This window comes from Macaca fascicularis, chromosome 10 (genome assembly GCF_037993035.2).
Source record: "Macaca fascicularis isolate 582-1 chromosome 10, T2T-MFA8v1.1".
In the NCBI taxonomy this organism is placed as follows: Eukaryota; Metazoa; Chordata; class Mammalia; order Primates; family Cercopithecidae; genus Macaca; species Macaca fascicularis.
Window position 1 is genome coordinate 14,323,958 of NC_088384.1, and position 16,062 is coordinate 14,340,019.

General features: G+C 56.6%; 1 long non-coding RNA gene across 1 annotated transcript; it reads left to right on the forward strand.

Moving 5' to 3' along the window:
* The first annotated feature begins 692 nt into the window (after positions 1–692).
* Positions 693–9,386, forward strand: LOC141407837 (uncharacterized). Its single transcript, XR_012418766.1, has 2 exons — positions 693–1,034; positions 6,348–9,386. It is a non-coding gene; the product is annotated as an uncharacterized lncRNA (long non-coding RNA).
* Positions 9,387–16,062: the final 6,676 nt, after the last annotated feature.

Here is a 16,062-nt window from a genome sequence, read left to right on the forward strand (position 1 = left end):
GGACAGATGCTCTGTAGAGATCGTGGACTGCCCTGCTGACATGTAAAGCACCCAGCATGCAGTAAACGCTCAGCAAATGGGAAACCAGCTTGTGGGTAAGTATGTAAGACGGGTAGATGCAGACCTCCCCAGGCCCTCGGGCTCACTTCCTACCTCATCTTCTCCAGGAAGCCTCCTATGATGCCACCTCCACCAAGCAAGCAATCTTATTTATGATCTTCTCCTGACCCCTCATGCTCTGCTGTCCCGCTGGCAGGGTCCGATTGACCTCCACATCCTCTCCCACCTTCCCGCTCCCCAGGTCCCCTCGAGTGTCACATTCCTCAGATAGGACACAGATTGGTGGGCTCCGGGAGCTGAGGACAGAGAGAGGGAAGGGAAGCCCCTGAGTATCCTCCCTGGGACAGCCCCTTCTTCAGGAGAGAGACACCCAGACCATGGGGAAGGGTTTGGACACAGGAGCCGTGCTCCGAGGTCTGGTCTGGCCCGGGGTCAGGCCTCACCTTCTGGACCTTGCTTTCCCCTGCACCGCCAGGGGACTGCCCAGCTTGGAGACACTCCAGGAAGGCTGCCCCTCCGTCATCTGGGGTCCTGTGCCCGCCTCAGCCCCGTTTCTTGTCCTTTCACATCTCAGGAAGCCCTCAGTCCTTCCCTGCCCCCTAACACAGGGCACTTTGTTTCTCAACCCCGCAGCCACATCTGTCTCCACGGAGCCTGGAAGACCCTTGCTAAGACTTCTGTGAGAAGGAGGCCTTGTTCTTGCTGTCTGCACAGTGCCCTCACCTGGCACCCCCAGCCCCAAGGGGTGTTCTCCCCCAAGAAGATGGGCCCTGCTCTCCTCCTTTCCCAGCATGAAGGCCAAATGCCTCATACATGTGCGCACGTGTCTGTGAACTTCCAGCCTCAACATGGCCCACACTGGTCTCTGCCAATAGACTTGGAATGAGGAGGGCATCCCAGCTGGGCTCCTGAGGTTGAGGACAGCCAGAAGAGGAGAAGGCTTGGAGCCCCAAGGCAGAGACCCAAGACCTAAGGTGGGAGAATCCCCGGGGGTAGAGTTCAGCTCAGCAGAACGAGGGACTCCAGTCTTCACAAGAGACCAGAGATGGGCAGGTGGGAGGGAGCTCCCCAGCCCTGGAGGTATGCAAGTGCAGGCTGAAGAGCTGTAGGCAAGGATACTGTAAAGGGGTTCAAATATCAGAGGGGTTGAACTAGATAGAATTTAGGGCCTGCTCTGTCCTCCAATCCAAGGAATTTGGGGGTTCCCTGCCTTAGTATGTCAGACATTATGACTTTCCCAGGGGCCCATCTTCATAGTGAACGCTTGAAAATCTTCCAGATACAGAAGAATGAACTGATAATGAGAGACTGCAGCCAGTGATGTGTGTGTGTGTGTGTGTGTGTGTGTGTGTGTGTGTGTGTGTGTGTGTTCTGCCACCCAGCACCTGTACAATCTTGTGTGAGTCCCTCAACCTCTTAGGTAAGCGTGTTTATCTATGACATGAAGGGGTGCGGCTGCAGGCCCCAGGCACAGTCCCAGCAGCTGCCCATCCTGTCAGGGGCTGCTGAGGCAGAAGTGACATGGAATGCAGAGGTGCTTCCACAGCCAGAGGTGTGGGTGGTTCTGCCCATGGTTTTGGATGTGATTATTGTCCAGCCAGGTAATCGGGAGCTCGTGAAGCTTCTTGAGTGAGGCAGTGATGTCTGATTATGAATACCTGCTTCAGATTTGGAAAGAACCTTTGGAAAGCAGTGGAAGTCAAGCTTTTCAGGAAATAATGAAGATGGGAGGCTGGGCGCGGTGGCTCACACCTGTAATCCCAGCACATTGGGAGGCCGAGGCGGGCGGATCACCTGAGGTCAGGAGTTCGAGACCAGCCTGGCCAACATGTTGAAGCCCCGTCTCTACGAAAAATATAAAATTAGCTGGGTGTAATGGCGCACACCTGAAATCCCAGCTACTCGGGAGGCTGAGGCAGGAGAATCACTTGAGCTCCGGAGGCAGAAGTTGCAGTGAACTGAGATTGTGCCATTGTACTCCAGCCTGGGCAACAAGAGGGAAACTCCATCTCAAAAAATAATAATAATGATAATGAAGATGGGGTCATTCCAAGAGCAAGATGCATTAGGGCGTGGGACAGAGACAGAGAGCTGGGGGTGGAGAGAATCCAGCCATACCCTGTTCCTGCACTGCTGAGGGGACTGGGGACTGGAGGCATCCACGGTGTTTCACTGAGGGCTGTGTGTGTGTATGTCTTGGTGTGTACAGTCCGTATGCATGTGTGTGTTTCACAACATGTGTGTGCTGCATGTGGTGTGCACATGTGTGTGTCATACAGGAGCCGTGCCTCTCTGTGTGCACCTGTTTTCTGCTGTCACAGCAAGAGAATGAACACAGGCCCCTAGCTTCCAACCAAGGGCAGAGGAATTCTTTATTTCCATGGCTTTCCCCGGTGATTAAGTCTCCAAATTTTTCCTCCACCATCATTTCTTCAAAATGAAAAACCAAATTATATCTCCAAACAGCTTGGAAATCGATTTCTTTCAGAATGAACTTTTGGAGAAGAGGTTTCAAGAAGAAATAAGAGGAGGAAGGCAGGAGGGGTGTGTGGGGTGGGGACAGAACAGCTGCCAGGGCCACCCAGGGCCTGGGTTGGGAGGGAAGGAGGGGCGGGGTAGGAGGTGCTGGAGGCCGGAGGGCACTCTGGACTCTGAGTGGGTGGGGAACCTGCTTCAGCCTCACCCCACCCGCTCCTTGGCCACGGCCCTCAATGCCAGCCTTTCCTGGGGTCTGGTCTGGGAGGTCTGGGGAAGTGCCCAGCGTGTGCACAGGCAGAGCTCCTCCAGGCCAGAACAATAATAGACTCTCAACTATAAACCCAGGCGTGATGTGGCCGCCAAGTTTTGAGCCAGGCACTGGGCCAAGTGCTTTTCCCGAATTATCTCCCTTAATTCTCACATCAACCTCGGGCCGGTGTTATCATCCCGTTCTAATGACAAAGAAACCAAGAATCTGTGGCCCAGAGAGGTTAGTGAGTGTTTTTGAGAGCATAGTGGAGAGGGTTCCAGGGGAGGGTGGATGGGAAGTGCTCAGTACTGCTTCTGGGGGCGGTTTGGGGTCAGCAGATGTCAGGGCCAATGGGGAAAGAGGGTGATAGCAGAAATAAACAATGGGACAAAGAAAACACCCCCTGCTGAGGGTAAAAGCAAGGAGGCCATGGCCTATAATCCCAGCACTTTGGGAGGCCGAGGTGGGTGGATCACGAGGTCAGGAGATCGAGACCATCCTGGCCAACATGGTGAAACCCCGTCTCTACTAAAAATACAAAAATTAGCCGGGCATGGCGGCGTGCACCTGTAGTGCCAGCTACTTGGGAGGCTGAGGCAGGAGAATTGCTTGAACTGGGAGGCAGAGGCTGCAGTCAGCTGAGATTGTGTCACTGCACTCCAGCCTGGGCGACAGAGCGAGACTTCATCTCAAAAAATAAATAAATAAATAAATAAATAAATAAATAAATAACAAAAATAAAAAACAAGGAGGACATGGCCCTTTGCAGGGGAGCAGGTGTGCCTCAGGGCTGTGGAGCACCTACTGTGTGCCAGGGCGTTTGACTTCCTGGCAGGGAATGTTATTAATGCATGTTATGCATAAGGAACTAAGTCTCACAGAAGTGGAGCAACTTGCTGAGGTCACACAGATAGGGAGAGAACCCAGATCATCCTGGGTCCAAAGCCAGCACATCACTTCTCAGCGTCACCAAAGCCGGTACATCACTTCCCAGCGTCACCTTGCAGAGCATCTGGGAAGGCTTCCTGGAGGAGGTGGCTTCTGAAGATGATGGGGAGGGAGGGGCAGAGAGGAAACTGCACAATGACATCCAAAGAGGAGAAAAGACTGTGGATGACGAGGAGGAGGCCAGTGTGGCAGGATGCAAGGTGCACACAGATTGGTGGGACCAGAGGGGAGCACAGGCAGGTAGTGGGCCAAGTGGATCTCTGTGATGGAGGCAGCGCCAGGTGAAGGGGGACCCAGAGGAGAGAGGCCTACTCTGCAGGGACTCTCAGGAGTGTGGCCCCACAGGGACAGTTACCTCGGCTGGCTCCTGGTGGGAGAGTGGTGCTGACAGCAGGGAAGAGAGTGGGGAGGACCCCCTGGCAGAGCGGGGGGGAATGTGTGCTCTGGGCATGGAGGCAGCATGGGATCATGATGCCCATTGGGGGAACTCACCCCTCAGTGCCCCCTGCACACCTGAGGAGCAGGGTGAGGGCAGACGTGGACGGGGACGGGGTGCCTGTGGCAGAGGGGACGCTCATGGTGGTGCCAGGACAGGAGAAGCAGTTTGCAGAGGTCAGCCTTTGAGGACTGTGGATGTCAGCCATGCTGGGGATCGGGCTTCCCCTGAGGTCCACGTGCATGTAGCTTTTGTGGAAGGGGGGTAGTGATAGTGTGGCCACAGTGGGTCACAGCGTCCCTCTCCTCCTGCCACATCAGAGGCACCAGGATGAGGGCCGGGAGGAATGTGTTCCCAAGAATCGAGGCTGGCACTGGGCCAGGACCAGGAAGGCTGCCTGTGTGGGGACAGCAGGGGGCGCTCTGGGCGCCCTGAGCCTGTGTCTTGCTGCCCCTCCTGTCCACTCCCAGTGCCCTGTCCACCTGGTGCTGAGAGCCTGCGACGCTAGGGGTTTGGGATGGTGTCAGGGCTCCTGGGTGATGGTGTATGTGTGCGTGTAGATTTGTGTGTGAGTGTAGGAGGTATCTGTGGGAGCAGTGTGTGTAGGACTTGTGTGAGTGTGGTAACTGGGCTGTGGGGGGCGGGGTGGTGGCTGCCACCACTGTGTTGTAGGTGGGTGTGGGCAGGGTGGTGTGGGCAGGGGCATGGGCAGGCGGGTGTGGGCAGGGGGCATGGGCGGGGGCGTGGGCAGGTGGCATGGGCAGGCAGGCATGGGCAGGTGGGTGTGGGCAGGCCAGCATGGGCAGGGGGGCGTGGGCAGGGGGGACGTAGTCAGGGAGGCATGGGCAGGTGGGCGTGGGCAGGCGGGCTCGGGCAGGGGGACATGCCTCCACCCACTGCCCTGTCCCACTCCCTCTCTGACAGAGGCCTGGCTTAAGGGATCCAGGGGAGGTGTGAGGGGCGTAAGGAGCAATAGTGTTGGAGGAAACTGGGGAAGATGAGGGCCAGGAGGCTTGGGAGAGCTGGAGAGGGTGTGGGGAGGATTAGAAAGGGTTTGGGAGCTGGAGGGGCTGGATAGGACTGGGGGGACTGAAGTGGGTGCAAACTGGAGATAAGTGGGGGAGGCTGGGGTCCGGGAGGGTGGGTCTGGGAGCCGAGGGGTGGGTGCCAGCCAGGCACGCTCTCTGCGCTCCCTCCTGCTGGTGGCTGGCAGCCTGGTGGGTGTTGATCATCCTCACGGCTGAGCAGCGGGAGCACTGGGGAGGGAGCAAGACAAGCTCGGCTCACAGCAATGAGGGAAGCTGGCCAAGGTGGAGGCGGAGGAGGCGTGAAACCAACAGTGGAGCCCAGGGCGGGGGCTGAGAGAGAGACAGAAACCTCAGACTGGAGGCAGCCTGGAGCGGGAGAGGCAGGCATCAGTCAGCAGATGGGAACCCTCACAGCAGACCAAGAAATGGGCGGGTGTGGTGCCCATCTCCAGGTGGGGAAACTGAGGCTCAGGGAGGGCAGGTTGTCCCAAAGCCACCCATTCGGAGCCCAGGGGCATAAGGGTGGGGGAGCAGGGAGGAGTGGACCTGGGACGCAGACCTTTGCAGCTGGGGTCCCCACCTGCCTCACTCATGGGATTCCTTGGACAGAGGAAGGAGCTGGGCTGAGGGTTCAGGAGCCTGTAGTAGAGTCTCTGCCTTCCAGTGTCCGCCCTGCTGTGGCCTCACTGTGTGTCCTCGGCAAGTTTCAGTCCCTCTGAGGGCCTCAGTCTCTCTGTGAAATTGAAGAGGCCTGGGACCAGACCATCTGCCATATTCCTTTCTGTTTCTGTGACTTGAGCCCCAGGGTAGCCACCCGCCAACATTCATGGGGTGCCGAGTGGGCCCAGGTAAGCTGTCCCTTAGCTACTGTGTGACCTTAGGCAAGGCTCTCAGGCTCTCTGAGCTTCAATTTCCCCATCTTCCAATGAATGGGGGCTTGAAACAGACCTACCTATCTGGGCCTGGCCTTGGGCAGCCCTACCCCCTCCCCTCCCCTCCCCTCCCCTCCCCTCCCCTCCCCTCCCCCCTTCCCTTTCCTGTGCCCCCCTCTCCCACCACACCTTGTTCCCCAGCTCTTGAAGCTGAGCCTCCTCAGGGGCCCACAGACTGGCTCTGATGAAAGGTTCATTATCCTTTCTTTGTGCAGGTGACAAATTCTACCGCCAATAATCACTTGTGAAAAATCAACAGTGAAGCCCAGCAGCTCCCGGCCTGGAGAAATTTGAGTGGATTTCCGGAACAGCAAGTTGGAAAAAACCCAGGGGCAGCAGTGGGACCCAGGAGTGGGGGGGCCTGGGAGGGAGGGCTCCGCTCAGCAGAGCGCAGGACCGGGCTGCACCTCGGGGGAGGGCCCCACTGTGCCCCACTCCTCCCATCGCATCACGAAGCCTTTGCATAGGATGATCCCTCTGCCTGGAATGGCCCTTCTTCTCCCCCTCCTCTGCAAGAGGACGGGGGGTGCGCAGGAGACACTGGGGAACAGGTGCTGCTAGAGGGAGGCTAGAGAAAGGGCAGTAATGGCAGAAAGGGGCAGATGGGCCTATTCTGAAGGCCCTAAGCTGAAATGCTGGGGAGGAGCTGGATCACTTGCAGGACAATAGGGAGCCATGGAAGGTTTTTGAGCAGGGGATGGATATGTGGAAAGCTCTGCTTCACTCAGCTTGTCCATGCCTCTTCAAGTCTTCAGGGGAAGACTTGCTCAGTCTCCAGGGACCCAAGCCCTCATCCTTTCTTGGGAAGGAGTGTAAAGAATGCACGGAGGTGCGGCGGTGATGGAGGGGCGAGGGGACAGGTTGGGATGACTAACGCAGATGGTAGGCCACCCCTGTGCCTGTCTTATGTCAGGGTCAGGGCTCCTACAGGGCAGTGCAAATGGCGAGTGGGTGAGCCGGGCTTGGAGCCCAGGTCTGTCTGACCACAAGGCCCCAGCAGGAGGAGGATCCTGGTAGCGACCTGCCTGTGGGAAGAATTCCCCTAAATGGTCTCATTTGTACCTCTTCTTCATTCTGAGGAGGGACTCTGTCCTCACTGACCCATTTTGCAGACAAGGAAACCAAGGTTCAGAACCATCAGGGGTTCCAGTTCACCAACGAAACCAGTATTTCTGGCTTCTGAAGCAGTGCTTGGCACATGGCAGGTGCTTAACGAAGGGATGGGAGTCAGGCTTTGAGGCTTTGGACTCCAGAATCAGTTCTCTCCAAATAGCACCCAAGAGATTTCTCGGAGATGGGGCTGTTCTCAGACAGTGTGAAAACCCCAGAAATAGAACTTTCCGGGAAACCTTCAACCATCTTGGAAACATGGCCCAGTGAGGGAAAGTGGCTTGCCTAGGGCTACATAGCACACTAGTGACAGAGCAGGGACCAGGACCCAGGGCTTTAGACTCTCCTTCCTCCTCTAGGCCCAGGCTGGTGAGCACAGTGGGCTCAGCCCAGAGCTGGAGAGGAAAGGCAGGTACTGCCAACCTAGTTCCGACCTCCACAGCTGCATAGGAGGGCCTGAGACAGGCAAGGAGAGAGGATGGCTGGCCATAGTGGTGGAGCAGCAGGACTCCAGAGGGGACAGCAGTAAGGTGGGAGGGACTGAACTCCTTCAGCTCCTGCCCTACACCACTGCCGTGCGAGCCTCTGAGGCCCACCTGACCCACTCGAGACTGCACCGCCCCTCCCATGCTGCCACATCGCCACTAAGCACACAATATCCATGGTGACCCCTGCCCCCTGGCTGCTGGTGAGGTCGGTGGGTGCCCCTCATGGTCCGGCTCACTTGCTCTCTCTCCGTCTTTCTCTCCATCCCTCTTTATCCCTCCCCTTCTCCCTCCCTCTCTCCTTCTCGCTCTCAGTCCAGTCTCTGCCCTGCTGCCCTCCATCCATCTAGTTCTCTCCTAGACTTCAGCTTCAGACAGACGTGGTTTGAAAGCTGCAGCCCCGGCCTTCCTCAATTGTGTGACCTTGGCTACGCCCATGTGCCCATTGCCTCACCTGGGCCTCACTTTTCTCATCTGTACCATGGAGTTGGCACCCCTGGCTCTGGCCTCAAGGTTTGCCGCGCCTGTGAGGCCCCTGAGCATTCAGCAGGTACTCACTCAGTGGGAGCTGCCAGACGCAGAATGTGTGATGGGAATCATTGGATGCGGCCGCCTCTCCACCCACCCGCCACCTGACACCGCCTCCTGGCTCTCCATCACTGCCCAGGAGTCGGGCAGCCTCCCCGCTCCCTGCTATTTCTTCTCTGGAGCTTCCCAGGAGGTTAATAGCAGCTTCTCACCAGGATATTTGGCTTTTTTTAGGAATCTCCTTGCCTCTTTCTTCTCTGTGAGGATATTCTCAGGATGGCTGTGGCAGAGAAGGGAAGGAAAGAGACTCTCTAGGCATTTGCCAACTAAGAGGGGCACTTAGGAGTAGGTGGGGTGCCAGTTCCAGGCAGGACTTGGGGCAGACAGTGCCCTGTTTCCAGAACAGCTCCCAGTGCTGGGCTGGGCTGGGCTTAAATGCAGTGGGAGAAGCTCAGGGGTGGGGTGGGGTCACAGGCTCCACTTGGTCATTTGAGTATGGGGGTGTCTGTGAGCCTGGTGGGGCCTCAGTCTCCCCTCCTGGAAGGTGGGCCTGATGATCTATGCCAGCCTCTAAAGGAAGGGAAAGAGTTTCGCTGAGCTGCAGGTGGAGGTGCAGACAAGGTGAGGGGCTGGAGTCAGGGGAGGCCAGCAGAGCGCCCAGGACCCCTCTGGCTCCACCCCAGGTCCTTGGGCTCCACCTGCTCTCAACCCTGTCCTGAGCTCAGGAATGGTCCCAGGACTGAGAAGGAGGTCAAAACTCTGCAGCCCTTCCACTACTACTTTGGGGGGCTCAGCACAGCTCCTCCGGGCTCATGTCCCCAGGCCCTTCCCTGGTGTGACCCCCCCAACCAGCCCTGCACAGGAGCGGAGGTCCACCTCTTATGTGTGTGTTTTAAATTGCAGTAAAATGTATGTAACATGAAATTGACCATTTTAGCTTTGTAAGTATACAGGTCCATGGCATTCGGTACATTCACAATCCTGTGTGGCCGTGACCATCATCCATTTCCGGGGCTTCTGCATGATCCCGAATAGAAGCTTGCACGCCCTGTGCCACGCCCCCTCCCACCTCAACCCCCCGTAACCGCTGGTCTTCGTCTCTATGAATTAAACTATTCCAGGTACCTCCCATCAGTGAAATCATAAAATATATGTTCTTTTGCATCTGGCTTATCTCACTAAACATAATGAGACAACCTCCTCTTAACAGACTAGTAAACTGAGGCACAGAGCAGCTACGGGACTCTCTCCAGCTGTGCGCCCCTTCTCACCGCCTTTGCACCTCCTCTCTGTTCTGCCTGTCCCTGTGAGGGTGGAAGTATGCCGGACATGCCCACATTTCACTGAGGAAGAGAGACAGCGGCCCCACGGTGCTATGAGCCCCCAGGATTAAGATCTCCAAGTTTGGTGTTCACAGATTCAGGGGAGCCACACAGCACTGCCCAGGAGAGCCCAGGGCCTGAGCCGGGCCAAGGTTTAATGGGGAGCAACCAGGGACCGCCACGCCTCTTTTTGGGTCCCAGTGCCTCTTTTCTGAGGGTGACTCTGTAACTAGGCCCTGAGGGTTGCCTTGGGCTATGCTGACACCACGCTTCCTCTGGATTGTCTGGGTAAGGGAGGGGACAGGAGTGGAGTCAGCAACATGGCCCAAGAGGCTGCCCAGGGCAAAGAAGAACCTGATAAGGGACTCTGGCCTCCAGGTGACCCACACTGCCTGGCACAGCCTCCACCCCCATGCCCTGCTGGGCCTCCCAGGCTCAATTTGTGTGTGTGACTGGGGAGGGCCAGGGTGGCTGGGAAGATTTTAGGATATGGGAAACACATTTATTATGCTTTCAACGTAAGCCTGGGGACCCAACAAAATCAGGCATCTGGTAAGGGAAGGGAAAATGAAAGATCTTTCCTTGGCCCCACTCACCTTCTTATGCTAATACTTAAGACCTTTTGTGATCTGGCCCAGTTCATACGTCCATCTGGCAGTCTTGTCCTCCACTCCTTGATCTTTCCATGGAGTCATGCATTCGGTAAGTATTGACTGAAGACGCCTCCACCCAGGCACAGCGTCAGTCTCTGGAGCCACGGCTGCAGCTGTGAGGAAGACACATGTGCCCTGATGTTCCTGGAGTTCCTGAGCTGGGGTCCTATGGCAAAATCCAGCATGAAGCAAATAATCAGATGATGCCTAAGTACAGGCAGTGCCCAGGCTGCTGAGCAGAGGGATAGATGGAGCCAGCCAGGCAAAGGGCTTCAGGAAGATCAGTCCGGGCAGGGGGAACAGCATGCAACATGGCCCAGAGGCACCAAAGAACTCAGTGAGTCTGAGACACCTGGAGGTCAGGCAGCGTCGGCCATCATCAGTGAAGAACAGCTGGGGCAATGGGGCCAGGGACTGCGCAGGGGTCACTCACTCAGGACTCAGGGCCAAATGAAAATAGAGTTGGAATGGGGGCGACTTACTATAGGGGATTGGAAGCGTTAGAAGGGGACAATGAAGGCCTGGCGCGGTGGCTCATGCCTGTAATCCCAGCACTTTGGGAAATCCCAGCACTTTGGGAAATCCCAAAGAGGTGGTAAAACCCCATCTCTACTACAAATACAAAAATTAGCCGGGCATGGTGGCGCACGACTGTAATCTCGGCTACTCAGGAGGATGAGGCAGGAGCATCGCTAGAATCCCGGAGGCGGAGGTTGCAGTGAGCCAAGATTGTGCCACTGCACTCCAGCCTGGGTGACAGAGCAAGACTCAGTCTCAAAACAAAAACAAAAACAAAAACAAAAACAAAAACAAAACAAAACAAAACAAAAATGAAAGGGACAATGAGATCACAGGGTAGTAGGAAAGCAGGAAGTTGCTGCTTCCTGAGGCCAGGGGGACAGAGGGAGGAGGTGGCTCTGCTGGAATTTCAGCACCATGGAACCAGGAGGAGCAATTCTGGCAGCAGCTGGAGCCCTGGAGGGTGTAGACTTGGCCAGAGCCGTGCCCAAGGCAGACAGAGAGGGGTAGAATCCCCTGGCGTTGCCTTTCCTCCTGCCCTCCAGGCTCTTCCCAGCCGGGTGCCAACTGATTCAGGAACCAAAACAAGGCCTGTGTGGCCTGGGAGAAGACACTTGCTTTGAGCCTCAGTTTCCTCTCCTGTTAAAGGGAGCCATCAGGCCGGCCTTGCAGGTCTGTGGTTAAGGCAGGGATGTTTCTCTGCCTGGCACTGGGCCCCGGCTCAGCCCTCTTGGTCTGCAGAACTTGCCATCACTCCCCTGCCCTTCTGGGCTCCTTGTGTCCAAGGGGCCCTGAGGACTCACAAATGAGTCAGATCCTGGCCTCTAGGTTCTCCACTCACTTGGGGGCCAGGCTGTGGTTGCAGACTGCGTAGTTCTCTCACAGAAAGCAGGCGGGTGGGTTCCTTTCACTCCAAACGGAGCGGAGAGCACAGGTTGAGGTGGAGGCTGGAGCTTCAGAAAGGAGGCTGCACCTGCAAGGCCAGGGAGGACCTCCTGAGGGCTCTGAATGTCAACCTGTACTGCATGAACTTGATCCTCAAGGGGAGGCTGGGGACAGGCCTGGCAGGTGTGCATTGGGAAAGCCCTGTTAAGAGCCAGCACGTGGCTGGGCGCGGTGGCTCAAGCCTGTAATCCCAGCACTTTGGGAGGCCGAGACGGGCGGATCACGAGGTCAGGAGATCAAGACCATCCTGGCTAACACGGTGAAACCCCGTCTCTACTAAAAATACAAAAAACTAGCCGGGCGTGGTGGCGGGCGCTTGTAGTCCCAGCTACTCGGGAGGCTGAGGCAGGAGAATGGTGTAAACCCGGGAGGCGGAGGTTGCAGTGAGCTGAGTTCTGGCCACTGTACTCCAGCCTGGGTGACAGAGCGAGACTCCGTCTCAAAAAAAAAAAAAAAAAAAAAAAAGAGCCAGCACGTGTCAAGTGCCTTGAACTGTGCATCGGGGATGGTGGCCTGGAGGCAGGAAGACTAGAGAGGGGGTCTGCCTAGGGGAGCTCCAAGACTCCTCTTGGACAGGCTTTCTGGGACTGCAAGGGTGATTCCCTTTTTCCCGTCACGGAACACGCCTCCCTGTCCTTGAGCCCCGTTCTGAAAAGGTCCCTGGTTCCTGGGCCAGCCCCACCCTGCCCTGCCTTGAGGCCACATCTGCCACACCCTCAGCCTGGCCTACTGATAGCTAGTTACTTGTTGCTGTCTCCGGGGACCTTCTTGTCAAGACTGTGTCGTGAAAGGGGCGGGGAGGGGAGGAGCCGAGAAGAGGGGGATGGGCAGGCCAGAGGTTGGAGGTGGGAGGGAGTGTAGGCTCATGCTGTGCTGGGCTGTGTGTGTATGTTGGGGGCGTTTGTCTTGGAGGGGCATGTAGAAGGGATTCCAGTGGTCCAGTAGGGGCTTCACCCACCACTTTTTAATTTTTATTTTATATATCTTTATTTTTTTCAATACTGAGTCTTGTTCTGTCTCCCAGTCTGGAGTGCAGTGGCGAGATCTCCGCTCACTGCAACCTCTGCCTCTCAGGTTCAAGCAATTCTCTTGCCTCAGCCTCTTGAGTAGCTGGGATTACAGGCGCCCACCACCACGCCTGGCTCATTTTTTGATTTTTAGTAGAGATGGAGTTTCGCCATGTTGCCCAGGCTGGTCTTCAGCACCTGAGCTCAGGCAATCTGCCCGCCTCGGCCTCCCAAAGTGCTGGGATTCACCACGCCCGGCCACACCCCTCTCACTCCCAACCCTTTCACCCATCAAAGGTTACACTGGGACCCTGCGTCTGTGAGGTAGGGAGATATCTGAAGCTGGACTGGGAATCCCCTCCCAAACGGGATCCTGGGGACTTGCAGACGGCTCGGTTGCCCCCCACTCTCCATCATCCCGATGGCTCCACCGCAGCCCCGCTCCTCCGTCCTGCGTCCAACCACCCTCCGAGGGGATGGGGGAGGGGTGCAAGGGGCTTCAGCGCAGGGAGGGGCTGCAGGGAGGGGGAGGCGAGGTGGGTGTGAGGCCAGAAGACGGAGGGAGATGGGGTAGGAGAGGGGGACCCAGAGCAGCGGACAGCAAACCTAGTGAGGAGCGACGATCAAAACAGGGGCGGTTCACTGAAACTTCTGTGTCTGCTGGCTTCACACTATCTGGCTTAATCTTCACCAATATTATTCTTAAATTTTAGTTTTGTAAATGTTTGTGTTTTATTTTGTTTATTAGCTGGAATTGCTAATGCATTTACACATTTGAATATTTAAGAGGTGTGTGCAATACCGAGTCTCCCCGCACCCTTTCCCCAGGGACCAGGCTCCCTCCCTGGAGGCAGTCAGCTTCGCCAGCAACTTCCCTCCTCTTCCAGGCTGACTGCGCAGACAAGCAAACATATGCATCGAAAAGCAAATACATACACATACATTTCTCCCTTTTTAACCCATTAAAGGCTGGCATTCCATCACCAGAATCTTCTCACTTCTTTTTCCACTTGCCTACTTACTAAGGCTCGGAGAGGTTAAGACAGTCTTCTAGAGTCACACAGCGGGGGTGGAGAGATGGGCGGTGACCGCAGTCAACCGGTGGAGTGGGATGGAGGGGACAGGATCAGTTTCCGGCAAGAGAAGCGGGAGGAGGCGAGGAGAGAGCGGGGAGCGGGGAGGAGGACGGAGGCGCCGGGCGGGTCGTGGGGGATGGGTGGCCAACCGGGCGCAGAGACTGGAGTCGGGCGGGAGAGGGGAGTCGATGAGGTGCGGAGGCAGGAGGGTTCCTGCTCCTGCTGCCCCCGCCCTGGCGGATGCCGGTGGGACCTGCGGCCACCGGAGCCCATGGCCCTTCTCCACTCCTCCTATCCTATACTACCCTATCCAAGGCTGGGGTGGGGGCTTCTTCCTGGATGCCCCGCTCCGCCCCCGCCCAAGTTCTCTGACAGAGTCTACAGGTCCTCACTCCCTTCCCACCCTCGTTTCCAGCCTCTCAATCAGGCCTGGGAACGGGCGATGGCGAGGCGGTTCTGGGCCTGCCCTAACCCTCTGAGCTAGGACCTGCCATCTGTGAAATGGGTGCATAGTGTGTGGGGGTGGGGCGGGGGTGACTCGGCCTTGGCCGTTCGAGGTTTGGGGACAGCTCGGTGACACCGGCCCCCCACCCCCATTTGATGCTCTCCCCAATACCCGAGTGCACTCGCCCCCCTCCCCGCTACTCCCTGGCTTTGGGGAGGGGGTGGGTGACAGTCTCTGAGCATCGGCGGCCCTACCGATCCCCGCCCCGTGCCCCCTTCCCAGATGCTCCCGGGCCGACGCCGCAGGTCCGGGCCAGCCCGGAGCGCCCAGGCGGGACCGCCGCGGGCAGCCTGCGCGTGGCTGAGCTTTAATGAAGGCCCCCGCGGCGCCCGGCTAATGAGCTCTGGGCCCGGGGTGCGCGCCGCTCCGCTGGGTCTTCCGTGCACCGCCGGGTCCTAAAGCGCGGCCACTACTGACCGACCCTGGGTTCGATTCCCAGCCGAAACGCTTCTGCTCGATTCCGGCGGGAGCTACCTCCCCCAGCCGCGCTTTGCTCACCTGTAGGAGAGGTAGAGGGAAATAAGATAGCCCTTCTTAGGATGGTGGAGTGGCTAGAAAGAAGCAATCCACGCAGAAGGCTTAGCTCAGTTCCTGGACTTAGTAAATGCTCAATAAATGTCTGCCATTGTTATTATTATTTATTATGCTTCCAACTGGCCTGGAAGGAGGGTTCCGGAGCCTTGGAGAGACCTCAGTTAAATCCCTAGCCCCATCTTTATTTTTAGAAAGGAGTAACTTGCTCAAGACCTACAGCTAACATTGTGGAGGGAATGCGGTTCTCAAGTAGGAATTCTTGACTAGAACTCTCAGCAACCCTTCCTCTCCATGACAGTGGGTGCTACACCCCTGTTTCCCTTCACTATGTGCGTTTGTTCACCTGCTTTTCTGAAATGTCCAAACTGGAAGGGTTGTTAGCTATCTTCTGGCTAGCATCTCTCACTTGCTGTGTGATTCTGGGCTAGAGGCTCACCCTCTTGGGCCCATATTCACACCTGTCAACAGAGAGGACTGCACTAGCCTGGCAGTTCCCAAACCCCAGCTACATGTTGGAATCATTTGGAGAGGCTTTTTATCATTTTAATTTTTATTTACTTATTTATTTTTATTTTAAGAGACAGAATCTCACTATGTTGCTCAGGCTGGTCTTCAACTATTGGCCACAAGGGATCATCCCCCCTTAGCCTTCTGAGTAGCTGGGATTACAGGCATGAGCCACTATGCCCAGCTTGGAGAGCCTTTTAAAAATGCCAGTTAGGCTAGGCGTGGCTCACAACTGTAATCCCAGCACTTTGGGAGGCCAAGGAAGGCGGATCACTTGAGGTCAGGGGTTCAAGACCAGCCTGGCCAACATGGTGAAATCTCATCTCTACTAAAAATACAAAAATTAGCTGGGCGTGGTGGCAGGTGCCTGTCATCCCAGCTACTCAGGAAGCTGAGGCAGGACAATCTCTTGAACCTGGGAGGTGGAGGTTACAGTGAGCCAAGGTCATGCCACTGCACTCCAGCCTGGGCCACAGAGCAAGACTCCGTCTCAACAACAACAACAACAAAAATTTCTGGCCCCTCCTGAGAACCCCCAGGGGAATCTGCAGCCAGCTGGGTCCTGGCCCCGGGCCTGTGCCTGGGAAGCACATACTTTCCAGCTATGACTGTGAGCCCCTCCCCAGCCCCTTCCTGGGACAGATGGGGACTCTAAGAGCTAGAGAGGGGAGATGTGTAGCAGAGTTGGAACTAAGGGCCAGGTATCCAGCCCTCCAGTCTCTGCTCCCACTGGGATTCC